Genomic DNA, 16167 nt, shown 5'->3' on the forward strand with positions numbered 1-16167 from the left:
TATCACTCAATTCCAAGCGCGATCATCCCCCCCCCCCCCCCCCGGGCAACCCCCGGGCATTTGACCCCTGTTCGGCTCCGCATAGTGGGGCATTTGACGCGAATAGAAACCCGACCCATCGGGCATTTGACCGGTCGAAAAAATGCTGGTCAGCGGTCGCATAAATTGTCGGAATGCTTTATTCACAGCCAGAATTTACGCGTATATTTTGCGTCAAACAGTTTTTTATGTAGTAAGCCATTTAATACTACCATAGAGAAGCGTTCCAACAAATATATCTCAGATTGTTTTTGGCATGGCGGGGTTACATATTGCCCTTCGCTTCTCATTTTCAGTGGTATGTCCAAGTTCCCTCAAGCTTCGTTCTCCCTTTGCTCGGCGTTCGAAGCTCGACTTGTTGGCATGTCTAGGTTTCATAACATAGTGTTTTTTATCATTGTTCTTGTTATCACACGTATTAGCAAACTTCATGTACATTTAATATGAAAGAAAAGCGAGTATCGGTACATATATCGTTAAACTCTCTGTTAGTTGAGTTTCATATGTGATGTTATGCATTATCTTTAATAGTAAATTGTTTTAAATTTATTAATGTATGAATTTCGTTGATTATATATAAACAGAGCTAGCGAATACAAAAAAAAACCAACACGATGACTTTCCAGCCCCAACCAGTGGGGCATTTGACCTAGAAATCGGCCCATATAGAGGGGAATTTGATCAGGCATTTTTAAAAAAGTCAAATGCCCGGGGGTTTGCCCGGGGGGGGGGATGATCGCTTTTGGAATTGACCCAGACATAAGCATACTTTGGGACCACTTTTTGTTCACCACATCTTCACGTTTGGGGTTCTAGAATTACGTTTATGACTCAGGGACGCTTAATTTCCCTGCGTTTTACCAGTGTGAGCTCCCTTGTTCATTTTTTTCCTTAAAAATATATGGATCAAGATAAAACAGAGCTCTAAAGAGAGAGTACTCAAAGCCGCCGCCATTTTGAATAGAAAACATAACTGGAGCCCAGGTCACTCCCGTCATTTTTGTGAACGGTTACCAAGCGCAAAAGTGGTCCCAAAAAATCTTTCTGCACGCAGCAGAAGCATTCACATAAAATCGCCGCCATGTTTGTTTATCAAAAAATCAGTACTTAGTCTCGCTCGGCCAAATTTCATAACTGGGGCGATCATGCAAACTCGGATCCAGGCCTCGCTGCTGCCCCCCCCCCCCCCCCCCCCTGATCTCTGGTGTGCATCCATTCAGTGCAGTGGGAGGGTTGGGAGGCTCCGCCCCTCCCCCTCTCCACCCTCAACGTGATTATTTTAAAAAGTTTATATATCTTAAAGTTTTACAACTAAACTGAGACCGCCGCATGGTTATTATCTTACCCTGCTAGCAGAGGTTTCTTTCTGACAAATCTTTTAGCATGTACGTTTGCGTCTACGTCTCTTCAAGATTTCACGTAGTCTGCTTGTCACAAACAAAATATTAACGGCAGACTGATCCCAACGGCGGAGGTGACGAGCTTGATAGAACAAACAACAAAAGCTAGAATAACTGAAATATATTTGTTTTTTAAAAAAACAAATTTTTGCCCGATATTTCGGTTTGCAATACAAACCTTCCTCGGGGGCTGAACGAAAAAGAAAAGTGAGAAACATAAAAGGATCGTTACAAAGATCACTTTTGACCACTTTTCTTTTTCGTTCAGCCGTGGAATTGCAGATTTTATTGTATTCATTGTCACAAGCAGACTACGTGAAATCTTGAAATTACTTCTCCGTAAAGTAAACAAGCCTACTACGCGAAAAACAAGAGACGCGGACGACTTCATACATGCTGAAAGACTTTCTAGAAAGAAACCTCTGCTAGCAGGGTATTATTATCTCGATCTCGGGTCGTTTGAAAAACGGAAACTTCACAAGTTCAGGATCGTTCAACACCCGGGGGGGGGGGGGGGCACTCGACCCATGTTTGGGTATAGGGGTGCCGCTGGGGGTTTGAAACCCTGACCCTACCCTGTGTAGGACAGCGCCCTCTATTTTCAGACCCTATTTAGGCAATTAGGGCTTATTTATTGGCAATAGTAATAACATTTAAAGGCCCACTGTCCGTCTTACCGGACGTGATGTTCCACGCATTGAAACGCGAATACCAATCACAACAGATAAAATAATACACCTCCTAGATGTGATGGCGAAAAATCCCAAAATTTCGCATTAACAGCGGTGAACCTTAAGTGGAAACTCGATTGACGTGAAGCATTGTTCACTAAAATAAATACAGACTCTCGTCTCTGATTTCGAATTGCCAAATACAAGACGACAGTCTTGCAACCATACCCTGTCTAGGACGGGTCCAGGACAGACTTGCTTGAAATTATATACCCTGTTCAGGGCAGCTGGAGAGACGCCAAAAACCATACCCTATCCAGCGGCACGTCCCCGTATAGCCCATATAGGGGAGTACCCCTCGGGGATCAACACTGCCGGAAAACGTATCGAGTGTCTGAAATTTGCTGAGTAGGCTAAATATCCAAACATAAGAGTCTTACTTACAGTTGGTTGCACTCTTCCCGTCAGTTCTGCTGAAGCTGAGCCGGCCACTCAGGGCCGTAGCTAGCATGAGGCAAGACGAGGCAGTTGCCTCGTCTTGATTTTGGCCTTTTTTTTTTTTTTTTTGGAAGAAACGTTTAATTGAGAAAATAATCCCTAGAAAAAATTCGATTGGTTAAGATAAAACCAGCTAATATACGGTGGATGAATTGAGGGAAAAAGCATTTTAATGAGGTTAATTCGTTTCATGTGAACTGTGAGTAGCAGTTTTTGAAATGATTACAGAGGGGTCATTAAGGAGGCGCATTGTGACATAATCGTGACAGGCCGCGTGACATCAAAGGTCACCATTATTCCCGTGTCTTATCTGCGATGGCTGAGAGCCGGTGTGGGAGTTTTCTTTACTTATATAACTGCCGTAAGAGAACAAAAGGTCGTTTACAGCGCTGGTAATCGATTTATTGCAAACACAAAAATATTGAACGTTTCAGCGAAAAGAAAATGTAAAAGAATAGATTTTAAAAGATTTGTGGATCAAGCCTTTCTCGTTTGTAATGGCTCTTAAAAGAGCCGTTTGCATTTGGTTGGCGTAAGAGAGGCATTTCAAAACTTTTGACGGAGCTAGCACAGTTTTGCTTCTACCATTGAAATGATGTTGTCTCTCAGACCAAAATAGGTTTCCACTATCCGTCGTAAATAATCCTCTCCCAGTACAGTCTCAGAGGTGCTTTTCAAGACATGCAGCAATGCCTTTCGATGTTCTTCAAAGGTTTCCAGGAAATCGAGGCGATCGTTATGGATACGGTTTATCTCTTCCACGACTTCCATCTTGGTGGTACAGTGAAATTTTAAAGCGGGAAGCAAATCAAGATTTCGCATACGGGTATTAAAATGCAGATGGTCATTAACCTGGCACCAGTGTCGCTAAGCAACAAAACAAAACAAAACACTTGCCCAAGATTGACTTTTCTCAACCTCGTTCCCAGGGCCTTTTCCCTAGCTTGGAGGTGGGCCCCACCCTCAAGCTAGGGAAAAGGCCCTGGGAACGAGGTTGGACTTTTCTGAAAAAAAAAATGCCACGGAAAATGCTTACAAGAGCATTTCTGAGCGTCTAGATTTCAAAATTTTCTGGGGGGGCATGCCCCCATACCCTCCTAGCGGCTCGCGCCTTCGGCGCTCGAAACTTGCCTCGTCTTGTTCTGAAGTCTGGCTACGGCCCTGCCACTGATTTAATCAAGTCGTCAGAGACAGGATGTCCAAAGAAGAGAGCCTCTCGGGACTTGCTTTGCATTCAAAACTCCGAAAAATAACACAAAAACTGAAAAATATCTTAGTTTCCATCATTGGGAGCAAGCGTATTTTTCCCAGGACTCGAGTTGGTTCGTTTATGAGATGATATGTCATAAATAGGCTCAACCGCACGTTGCGGCTTGGCATATTTTTCGTAAGCTTTTACTTTTTCAGCACCTTTCGAATTGTGGGTTGAGTGTTCAGTTTCAGAGTAAGAGCAGTGGGACTGGTAAAGCGAGCGACGGCCTCGTGAACTAGCGCGAAAATCATTGCTTCCCGCGAGGGGACGCGATGCACGAACAGAAGCCGTCGCGTCCCTCGCGGGAGGCAATTTTCTCGTGCGCTTTCGTGATTTAATTTGGCTGTTCCAATTTCCCTAAGAAAAATGTCGACAACTGCTTGTAATCTAGTACAGTTTTACAGTTCTTTACAGTAGCTACTGTCAAGGATTACTTCAAGAAATCTGTTAAACTGTCTCAGGTGGAGCAAAAACCCGAAGGTGCAACGAGGGCAACATTTCTGTTTGAAAAGGTGTGCATGCTGCTGAAATGCGATCGGCGAAAATTTTCCAACAGCTTTTCTTCGAGAAGATGTAATACTGTAATTCTAACAAGTCTTAAAACTCGTCATTGGATGTCGCTGCAGTAGACCGCGAGAACAGACGCCTTTTCCGACCCTTGTCTTAGGACTGGCGGGAAAAGGCTTCTTCTCTCACTGGCTGTTATCCGCTTTTGAGAGTCATTTTGAGAGCGATTTTTACTCGGAAAGCTTTTCGCTACTGCCAGGCTTGGCTATATAGTAACTGCAATGATGTTAAATCTATTGACTCGGCTTTCACTTTAAATACTGCCAGCAGTCTCTTTCACCGGGTCTCTTTTCTGTCGTGCAAAGCTTCTGAGCTGGCGCGATGGATGTGGTGGCGAGCTCGAAGCCGCGAGCAGTCAGAAACGCGGGCGCAAAGGACCAAGTTTTGACACCCAACAAGAAAATTACACAAAAAGCGTTTAAAATATTTTCTCCTTTATTCCCGGGTTTTTTAGTTGCCGTTTTAAAGGCATATTATGTCAGCTAATACAGTACGCCCTGTCCGGATGCTTAGCTGAAAATTTAAGCCTCAGAAAGCTTGAATTTACGCCCTGTTGTTGGCTCATGGTATGCAAAAATGCTAGCTGACCTTACGTATTTCGCATTTTTAACGAGAGATATTTACCCCTCCGTAAATGAAAGTAGTTATAGTTTCCAATGTTAAGAAATTTTGAGCTGAAGTTTTAACTGAGAAAACTTGAGATTTCCTTTAAAACTAATGCATCCCTCAGTTCCAGCTATGCCCACCCCCCCCCCCCCCCGGGAGTGGGGCAATAATGGGGCATTTTCCCACACTGTCTATCCTGGGTGTCGGGAATTAGCCTTCCACCCAATATTAAATCCCGGGGCATTCGACCATCTCGCTTTTACACTTAACAGCATTGTCGGTTTTTTTAATGACCAATTCATTGGCAAATGTGGTAAGTTTCTTATTTAATACGTCTAGATATATAGGCTCTAGGACAGAAATGAGATTGCTGGAGTTGTAGAATGCACGTATTTTTACAATTCTACGGGAAATAAGTCCTTGCTGGCTAGCTAGTATTAAATTTGGCTTGAATAAGCTTAGATTTTACCCCCGGGGCTTGGACAACCAGTTTGTCCCAGCCAAGGGGAATTGACTTATTTTTTTTTTTAAATCCTAATACCTGGTGGTCGGCTCCCGGGCATGTGGGGGGGGGGGGGGGGGGACATATGGGAACAACTGAAAATGACTGACGTATAAATCCGAATTACCGAGGTGATTATTACAGGTCATTTACGTGTAAAGCCGACCGTCCGAACATATAGAGTGTTTTCACGTGACGTCACAACGGCCATGTTGGTGTCCCAAAACAAAGGAATGGCGGCCATGTTGGTGTCCCAAACTAAACCTGTGGGAATTGAACTCTATTTTTATGCAAATACTTTCTTTTGTTTCAGTAAACCAATATGGCCAGTAGTCCCGTGAATGAAAACGCTCTATATCCACTGAAATGAACCGTTTTATGCCCCTTGATTGAGTTTTGTTGTTGTCAGCGTGTTTTTTTAGTTGTTCATTGTCATTATTATTGTTGTTTCCTTTTTGCGACTTACGGACTGGTCAAAAAGTATAAAAAAAAAAAGTATAGGGTGTGGTGGACCGGAGCATTTTGGAAATGTGGTGGTTATGAAACACGTGGCTCACCTCCTCCATTTCGTAAAAAAAACTCACTGGCCCACCTTAAATAAAGGTTTAAAATTACAGGACCCACCCTATTAAACATGGATTGCTTTTATTTTTGTTGCAATGCAATTCAAGGAAATCATAAACCTCCGGCCTCAGGTCTTGCATCCTATGTAATTAAGTTTCGCGAGGTACGCTTAACGGTACATCGCTATCACTGTCACTCCAACTGCTGGAAGCCGGTTTTTCAAGAGGGATATTGTCATCATCGAAGGTATCACTCCCAGCTTCCTGCAAAACACAATCTCCGCTTGCCTGTGAGATGCTGACACTCGATTCAGAGCGGCGAGTTAAGAGGAGAGTTTACACAGATTTTGCAGTGCTTGGGTTGTTGTTCTAAACCTCAAACAGCTCTCGAGATTAGAACCCCATTTACACGAGCAAAAAGATCGGCACGGCACCCCAGAGACCACCTCGCGAGGTGGTCTCGGCGCCCCTAAAATTTCGGGCACCGGTGCCGTATTATTTTTGGGCACGCTGTGTTTACACGTTTAAAATCAGGAGTGCCGTGCCAAAAAATTTGGCGACACCGTACCGAAATTTTGGGGTGCCGTGCCGATCTTTTTGCTCGTGTAAATGGGCTTAGACCAAAGAGTGTATATTGTAATGTTTAAAACACGAGCAGCAGTGTCTTATCGGGATTTAAAATCACGAGGCGCAGCCGAGTGGTTTGAGAGCCGATAAAACAAGTGCTGCGAGTTTTTTGAACGGCTTCAAAAACGTTCCTGGAAAGCGTGTGTCAAGACAGTTCATAACAATAATGCTTTTGTGAACGTTGGAGGAGGTTTTATCGGGTTTTGAAACCACTGCACGTGATGTTTTATCGACCATTTGATAGATCAATGGGCTTATGAATTATTAATGATTTTGAATGTTTTTTTTAATTCTGTTGTTTTCTAGGTCCCGGCAGAGTGTGTCCGTTTCCGATTGGAGCAAGCTTTCAGCGTGTAGAGATACCGCGGGTGAAGTAGAAGGAGTGTTCCTGGAGAAAAAGAAGTTTTCCAAGTTTGTAAGTAAAGCGTTTATGTAGCGGTGTTCAAGCGTAAAATAATTTGCTTGAATTTCGTGCGTTTTCAAACAGTAGGGACACTGTCCATTCAGCCAAATTTTCGGTTCAGCGGGTTAGAATGTAAATAGAACGTGCGCATCAAACGGAAATTTTCCGGAGAAAACGGACGATGTTGGGGAGGTACTTCACTTCTTCAGTTTCAAAGGATCGGATTGGAAATTCCTGCTCCATTTGTACGAAATCTTCATTGTGTTGTCTTCTTGCGTCATCATTGCGTCATCACGTACGTCTTTTGATCTACCAATGAGATTACAAGTTTGAAACGAATGGAAAAAAGCCTTTCCATTTAACACGAAAAGATTCCGAAATTTCCAACCGAAAATTTTGGCAAAATGCAAAGTACCCTAGTTTATGCCTTACAACTTTTATTTAAAGTTTGAGACTAATTTGCACAAAACTTGTCGCAGCATTTTTGTTTTTCCGCCATTGCAAAAGCTTTCAAAAATATCGTTATTAGCAGCTAGGTTCTGTAATTAGTAAAGAACGTTTGTACATTAAAAATTCACGTAACTTTCCGAAGATGAATGCGATTCAAACAAATGAAAACAGCTTCCTGGACTCTCAGACGGTATTTGGAAAACTGTTGGGCCAACGATTTCAAAGTGCTTCTCATTAACACGCGTATGCGCCTGGGTGATATAGTCCCTTTAAGACCGATCTGACAATCTGTTTATTATTCTCACATTCCGAATAGTGTGATGAGGGGAGGGTCGGAGAGTCGGAGGTACTCAATAAAGTGTCATACCGGGGAGGTTCCGCCCGGAGGGTCACCCCTTTACTCTTAACCCTTACCTTTACCGTATTATCCGGGGGACCGTATTAAGCGGGTCTCAGAATAAACGTCACGGACACATTTCTTATCGATACAAAGACTGCAGAATACAGTTTAAAACCAACAGAACGAAATTTAACGCTTAATAGTAACTTACGACTCACTCGAATAGCCTCCAATTAAAATTCACTTTCTCGAGTGTTTCTCTCAGTGCAAAGTATTCGTTTAAAATATACATTGACTTTGCTCTGCAGTGACATTTTCAATTTGTGGTTCAGCCAGACGGGCTGAATATATATTAGACAATTTATACAGTGCGCAGATAACCAGTATCCATAAAACGATCTGTACAAACTGTACGGATCGTCAAACCGTATAAACCCCTCGCTCAGATAAGACATGGTAATATTCAAGTCCCCTTAATGAGATGCAATTTTACGTCCGCATACAGACCGACAATTGTCTTTCCGTACGGATCGCGAGGCTGTTTTTTTTTTTTTTTTTTCAAACCGTATCAGTTTGTCTATATTGGACATGACTGCACCTCTAATCACTCGGCCACGCCGCCTCCCTGTGTCACCCTGGCCCCAGTTGTTCAAAGAGCGGATAACTTTATCCACTGGATAAGTCACTATCCAGCGGAGCAAATGTACTCCAACTAACACTTTTTGGCAAGTTTTCCACACAATCCCATACTTGAATTTGTTATGTGCTTCTACTCTATCCACAAATTATAGGGCTATCGTGAAAATCTTGCACACATTTTATCTGCCGGATAGCGACCAATCCAGTGGATAAAATTATTCGTTCTTTGAACAACTGGGGCCTGATGTAGAGATTCGATTATCTATTGACTAAAAGGAGTTTTCTTTGTTCGTCAACAGGGTATTTAGGAAAGCTCCAAGATGCATCAGAACCTGGTAACGAAAATGGCAGCCAAGAAATGGAAGACACCACGACACTCGAGGATAAGGACACTGGTGATTTATTAAAGGAAAGGAAAGTGGGAATCTCTGTTCTGTTCCTCAATCCACTCAAGAAGTTCTTCAACAACACAAACTGGTCTTTCATGACGTTAATACTGTAAGACGCTCATCTATGTGTATTCTTCATGTAATTGATCAAACACGAGGAAGAGTGTTTCCTCTAATTTCCAAACACCGAGAAGCGCCGAGTTTTTTTTTTTTTTTAAACGACTTCGAGGTGTTTAGATATCTGATGAAACACTCTTTCGAGTGTTTGATGTGGCTTCTCAAATGATCATTAATTCTTGGAGAAATTCCAGGCTAAAGTTGGCAAAATTTTATGGTACAGTCGAACCTGTATATAACGGCCCTGTATTAAGCGCCCACCCTCTATTAAGCGGCCGGTTTTTAAAGTCCCGATTGTTTGCTCATACAAACTCTGTATTTGTTACCTGTATTAGGCGGCCACCTCTATTAAGCGGCCGCGGCCACCCTGTAGCAGTCCTATGTTTGTCTTTCTTTGTTATTTTTACCTGTATTAAGCGGCCACCCTTGGATGGAAACTAAGCCATATGTTATTTTATGCGGTATTTTATTGTGTTTAAAATGCGATCCAGCATCACTATAAAGAAATAACATGTACAAAGCTACTGTGAGCTGATACTCGGCCGTTTAATATAGTTAACGCTTTTCAGATGTCCGCAATGTGCTGAAGTACAGCACTAATCACGAACGCTAAAAAAAAGTTTGTTTTGAATATGCTTCACTCTTTAGCAAGAAATTCATCTTTAATTAACTTGTTCTTCAGCCATGTGACATTGAACATTGAGCGTAACAACTATGAAATGACGGAATGAGATATTTTGTTGTGAACTGTAAGTCATAGAAATAGAGCACTGTATACCGTCTAGGAGAGTAGAGTACAATTTATTGCATAGTTTTTTTACATAATGTTGCATGTATCATACCGTTAAGTTACAAGTTGGCTCTGAACTTTGTTTGAAGTATTGATCACTTGAAAGAGTGTTGATTCTCCTATTGTTTCCTTGCGTGAAGTGTTTTTGGATGATACGCCACTAAAATTGACATTAGACCACGCCCAGTGAGTATTTTTAGTGATCCTGTATTAAGCGGCCACCTGTATTAAGCGGTCAGTTACTCAAGTCCCGAGGGTGGCCGTTATATACAGGTTCGACTGTAGTTAGAAACACATCTTCAAACCACGGTCACCGTAGTGAATTTCTTTGTTTTCTCTTGATGAATTATTAATGAGTTTGAGGATGTAATGGCTAATGGCGGTGTGCCGTTAGATAAGGTCGCATTTTCACGACTGGGTTGACTACAATAGCGTTGAAATTTTCAGTATAGTAAGGGAAGTAATCAAAACCACTATACTCAAACACAACTCACCAAACCACAACAAAACACTGCAAACACAAAAGATGGTGTCTTTATTGCACAGCAATCCTCCATCCAGCAGTAAAAAAAAAAACATAGGCACGCAAAGCATGCATGATCTATGTTGAAGTTTCAGTGGTTTACAAACAATCAATCAATCTTTATTTGTACTCACTCTTGCTCGAAAATAAAATTACAACAAAGAAAATATTAAAAGTAATAATTAGAGTACTGGCTGCCTGGAATAACCAGAGGGGCTAGCGGAGCCAGGCAGCCAGTTGACATTAGTATTAAGTAGAAATAAAATACAGGTCAGCAAGAAAGCTGAAACACAAATGTACACACATAAAAGGAAAAAGAGGAGAGGAAAACGCTAATTGTACGCTGTGAGGAAAGTCTAGAATAGTTAAATTTAAATATGATACAAAACAGTAATATAACTGAGAGAACACAATAGCTAAGGCAAATAATAACAAGCTATATATATTCAACTATAGCAGAAAAAAACATTAAGGCTTGGATAGGTGACAAAACTAAACAAATGGCTAATTTACAGGTAATTTGGGAAACGACACAACTGCTAATAAGAATACAAGAAACTAATAATCTTTGACAAGATCGCTTTTTACTGATTCCTTAAAGTTTGAAATAGAGAGGGTTTTTGAATTTTTACTAATTGAGTTTCATACTTTGGGGCCCTTAAATCTTATACTGAATAATAGAGTTAATTTTTTAAGGCAAAATTGTTATCCCAGGTGGGTTATGAGGAATTACCGTGAAAAACACTTAGACTTGCTCACTAGTCGAGGAAAGAGGAAGGAAAGGACTTTTAGAAAATCTAACGAGCTACCAGTTGGTGTTTACACTAGTTTGTTCCGTCGAAAAGTGTTGCTTGTCTTTCATTACAAGTAAGCTCCAAATAGAAATCATTTTGAAGGGTAATTGCTGTCATCAATGGAAGTTAAAAGCAATGAAATAAGAAAGGGTTATATCAATTGCAGGTGGAATCAGCCTTGCTTTTATTTATTTCCATTGCGCATATGCCAGACATTGACATTCCAATCCTAGCAGTATCCAAGATCTTTGTCCCATGAACCCAGTTTAGCGGCCTTAGCTCCCAAGAGTCTCCTGAACCTTATTGGTAGAGCATCCGAACTAGTAATCTGAATGTCTTAGGTTCGAGTTCTAATAGGAGCGCTCGGATTTTCTGTTTTCCGAGTATGCCTGTGTCATCCCATAAATAATACATCATTCTCAGCCTTGCTTTTGTTGCATTATTCATATACATTCGCACGTGACTGGCCACAGAATAGACTATAATGAGGTAAGCGGTCCAGGAGGTCATGGCGCAAAACCAGCAAGAACTGCCCTCAATATTCAGCTCTACTGTGGAGCCGTAATAACAACTGTTATGGTGTGTTGCTAAGCGGTGCACATGATCTTCCTTTGTATCTGTAGCTTGAGTTTGCAAATGCTATAACCAAGTCCGATCCAGATGTTAAACGTCTTTTAAATCCAGACTCCATGCAGAATGTCCCGTATGACTGTTTGTACAATCCCCAGGCTATACACAAGGTAGGGAGATTGCGTGACGCTGTAGATATAACGTGTTCCTTGTGCTCCTGTCACAGCTACCGCAAGCGTAAAAGAAAAAATGTTGTGTCGTAATTTGTGTTGCAAGCGCCATTTTTATTATTATTACTATTTTTTTATCCACATGCAATGGATTATAAGCTTACGCATTTTATTACCCGCCGTAAAAGCTAGCCAGCCCTCTTTGTTTAGTTCCCCTCTTAGATAGGTCCCCCTGTTTGGAGATCCGATTTTGAAATAACCCTTACTCCTTCAATCTATACCAAGGGTCCTTGGTTCCCAGGCAGTGCATTTTTAACCGTTTTTTTTTTCTCTCGTAAAGATTGTGCGCGATTGCCTCCGCACGCCTGAAAAAAAAAACGCAAAAAATAATAAAAATAACGCCTGTTCTGCAGGCTACCCGCTTTCCATGTAAACCGGCCCTAAAACAACACAGCAATCGAGAGACCCGCCAAGCCGCGAATTACCGACCCTTTAAATACAAACCGCTAACCACTTCACTCGGAGGGGGGAGTAGCCTACTAAGCAGACGTAATCGGGGAGGGGGAGTGGGAGGGAGAGCGAGAAAAAGTGAGAGAAATGGGGGACTCTCCCCTCTTTTTCACTTTTTAGTCCCCCCCCCCCCCCTCCCGCACTTCCGTCCCTCCACGGTTACACCTGCTACGCAGGCTAGGGGTGGGGTTACTCCCTATAATGGACTTTACGGGGAGGCTGTTGAGGCCTCAAATGTAATAAATGTCCCTAAATGTAATAAAGGTCCTAAGTGTAATAACTTTCGGCGCTAAATGTAATAACGGTCCTAAGTGTAATAACTTTCGGCCCTAAATGTAATAAAGGTCCTAAGTGTAATAACTTTCGGCCCTAAATGTAATAACGGTCCTAAGTGTAATAACTTTCGGCCCTAAATGTAATAACGGTCCTAAGTGTAATAACTTTCGGCCCTAAATGTAATAACGGTCCTAAGTGTAATAACTTTCGGCCCTAAATGTAATAAAGGTCCTAAGTGTAATAACTTTCGGCCCTAAATGTAATAAAGGTCCTAAGTGTAAAACCTTTTGGCCTTAAATGTAATAAAGGTCATTGACTGAGTCCCATCACGGTTTGACCTCATGTCTTTGATGATTGAATAGTGATGGCGTCATCAGTCAGGCAAATGGCCAAAATTCCCCTTCCTTTGCTAATTTTTGCTTGAATTTATTTTGTCAATGTCTTATGGTAGCAGCATACAACTTAAAACGATCTTGCTTCATCGTGCTCAAATAATAGAAGGTTAATGCAAATTTTCGAAAAAATTGCGTTAATTTCCGCGTACCTTTAAAGCTTTTGCAAATAGTGATTTGTATCTAAACAGTCAAATTTTTAAGTTGAATTAGATTGTAGCATTTGGAAGCTCATTTTGGCAGACTATTCTGTCATTCATTTATCAAAAATAGTACTGAAGCTTATATGGAAAATCTCTAATAAACTGTTTTAATAACTTCCTTACTTTGATTTTGTAGCAGGGATATTACTTTTAATGACTTCTCATGATCCGCCCAGATGCACGATTTTCCAGGCCTATAATATTACATTCTCAAATTCCACAAGCGATTTTTCTATGCCCTTACGAATCCTGCTTTGAAGAAAAGTAGAGAAATGAAGTCAAAAACACTTTTTGAATGTAAAACTTTTAGCCACAAACAGAAAGACTCGACAGAAAAAATTAAAGACATACATAAAGCAGACTTCATCTCAAGCTAACAGGCTATTGGAGGCGGTTTATTGACAGTTTCGCCACTGTTCAAGCGCGGTACAGTTAACACTCAAGTTCCCGTACTGTGACATTTTTCGCATCCATTCGTTGTGTATTTAAAAAGATCACAAGGTGAAACATTTACATTAAAAAGGCCTAAGTTAAAATTTACTATTTCTGCCGTCACTGTTGGCCCCTGTAGAATAGGACCTGCAGATTAAAGTGGCATATGTGACACTTGACGTAAGGCTTCTATTTCAGTGGGTGTTGAGTATTCAAGGTAAAATGTAATCGGGATCCCCTAGACACATTTCGGCCTTCTTGCTTTTGTATAATAAATCAAAATGCAGTTAAATCTTACATATTTATCACTGTGATTTCATATGAAGCAGAACATATATTACATTCGAGAGCTTTATTACATTTAGGGCTTAAAGTTATTACACTAAGGACCTTTATTACATTTAGGGCCGAAAATTATTACACTTAGGACCTTTATTACATTTAGGGACATTTATTACATTTGAGGCCTCAACAGAGGCTCCAAAGAGAGGGCGCCGCCACATTTTCCAAACAGTGGATGGTCATCGAGCCCACCCAAAAAGGGTGCCTTTTAATCATGCTGGAGGTATATTGAAGGGAAGGGATTTAAGGAGATGAAGTGTCGACGACCCTGGGGGAGAACTGTAAGTTTAGGTATGTGGAAAGGATTACCTTTTCTTTTCATAAAAGGTTAGGGGTTTGGACCTCGATGAGGAACCTTCCCGTAGAAAACTTGTGAGGACTCCCTCCACCCCCCCCCCCCCCCCCACCCCGCATCACCATTTGACTACCGCACCTCTTTGGCTGTGTTTTAGTCGATCGTGATAATGTATTCTTTGAACTGAAAAGGATATCGATTAACACTCTCTTACACTAGTCGTTATTAGAACACTGATTACTCAGTTCAAAGTTTGTTTTCCCCAGGTTCGTTTCAACCCTAATAAGCAAGCTTTTTCGTGGCTTGCCTCAGGATGCGCAGCTGGTCTGGCAAGGCTCCATTTAGTCAAACAGATCGAGTGAAGAAACGCTGGTGTTAAGCAAGGAGTCATCAATCTTCTGATGCGGGCGTCGGGAGGAAAAAACGAGAACAGACACTGGATTGAGAAGAGAGAAAAAGATGTACTATCCATGAATCATACAAAACAACGGACTTTCGTTCGCATAACCCTTTCAAATCAAATCATATCAAATAACTTTATTTGTCCACTGTTATGTTATCAGAAAAATGCTATTTACAAAATACTTTTTGCCCTCTGAAAGTGGCAAAACCTCAATTAAAAGTAGCTTGAAAGCAAGCTCTCCTATCTGGGGTCTAACCACCTTGGCAGGGAACGTCCGTGGCGCTTACCACGAGAGGATTGGGGCGCCCCTTCCCCAATCTTCTCGCCGTTCGCTTCGCTCGCCGCTCGTCCTAAATATATGTCGCACTGAGACCCTTGTTTGCACGTTAATAAAAGAATCTCTCTGTTGATCATTAGCTTTCACTTCAGCGCTCATACTTCAATTCGCCATGTAGCGGAGCACAATGAACAATACCCCCAAGAAAACGCTTCTCATTAGTTCTCATATATGCGCGGTTCAATTCTTGTTGTTACCACCCTAAGGAAACCCCCGGAACAAAACACTTTTAAGCAGGCCTATCCCAGGGGTAGGAGTCGAATCAAATTAAAATAACTACTCGTGCAAGAATGTTGCCATCCTCCTGTAAACCGAGCAGTTTATTTCAATGAAAGAGAAACGATTGGCCATGCTATATTGGAATCAGTAACATTCTAATAATAATTCTTTGTAAATTTTAAGGCATTGTTGATAAGTTGGAAATTCGTTCCATGTTGAATAAAGTTACCAGTTTATTCGTAACATGGGAAGAACCGTTGCATGACTATCCTAACAAAGGCTCCACCGGAATTTTAAACTAAGAAGGCCTTCGTGAATCTAGCCCGTGAACCTTCCTGGGGCCATGAAACCTGCGATTCGCTGTCGTTTCCAGAAAAGCGCCCAAGTTTTCATCGGCCATTTTTTCACATATTCGGGTAGGATGGTGCTTCCCAATACAGATTTAGTAACCCTTACCAAGATCTTCTTTTTCCGCATAGAAATAAACCGCGCAAAAAAAATTTTCAATTAGTAGCCCCAGCCCATAAGAAATCAGAGTTTCTCGGTCAATTCTGAGATGCGCTAAACGTATGCGCAGTAGCACAATAGGGCACCATGCTTAAATTACAAACGCTTAAGTTTGCTGTCAGACTATAAAGAGCCATAATGGATAAGAAAGTTGGTTTCTAAAGATGCTGTGATACTGCTTCAGTGGGGAGTAGAAGCGACGAATGTTTGGTTTATCAACAGAGTTGAAAACTAAGGGGCTGTTTACATGGAGGGAGGAAGATCCTTGCACTAGGAAGATCCGAGAAGGCGGAAAAACTTTTCGTTTCCTTTACATGCAGAAATTTCGGTCGAAGTGGTTA

At 41.6% G+C, this 16167-nt stretch overlaps 1 protein-coding gene and 1 long non-coding RNA gene across 4 annotated transcripts in view; one reads left to right on the plus strand and one right to left on the minus strand.

The window, feature by feature from the left end:
* LOC146462467 (uncharacterized) overlaps positions 1 to 16167 on the minus strand; it is a 78030-nt gene that overhangs the window by 39000 nt on the left and 22863 nt on the right. The window lies entirely within an intron of this gene.
* Positions 8996 to 15380, plus strand: LOC146462470 (uncharacterized). The gene is made up of 3 exons (XR_014857131.1): positions 8996 to 9055; positions 11794 to 11910; positions 14627 to 15380. It is a non-coding gene; the product is annotated as an uncharacterized LOC146462470 (long non-coding RNA).

Source organism: Pavona decussata, unplaced genomic scaffold (genome assembly GCF_977016875.1).
Source record: "Pavona decussata unplaced genomic scaffold, jaPavDecu1.1 SCAFFOLD_187, whole genome shotgun sequence".
Classification (NCBI taxonomy): Eukaryota; Metazoa; Cnidaria; class Anthozoa; order Scleractinia; family Agariciidae; genus Pavona; species Pavona decussata.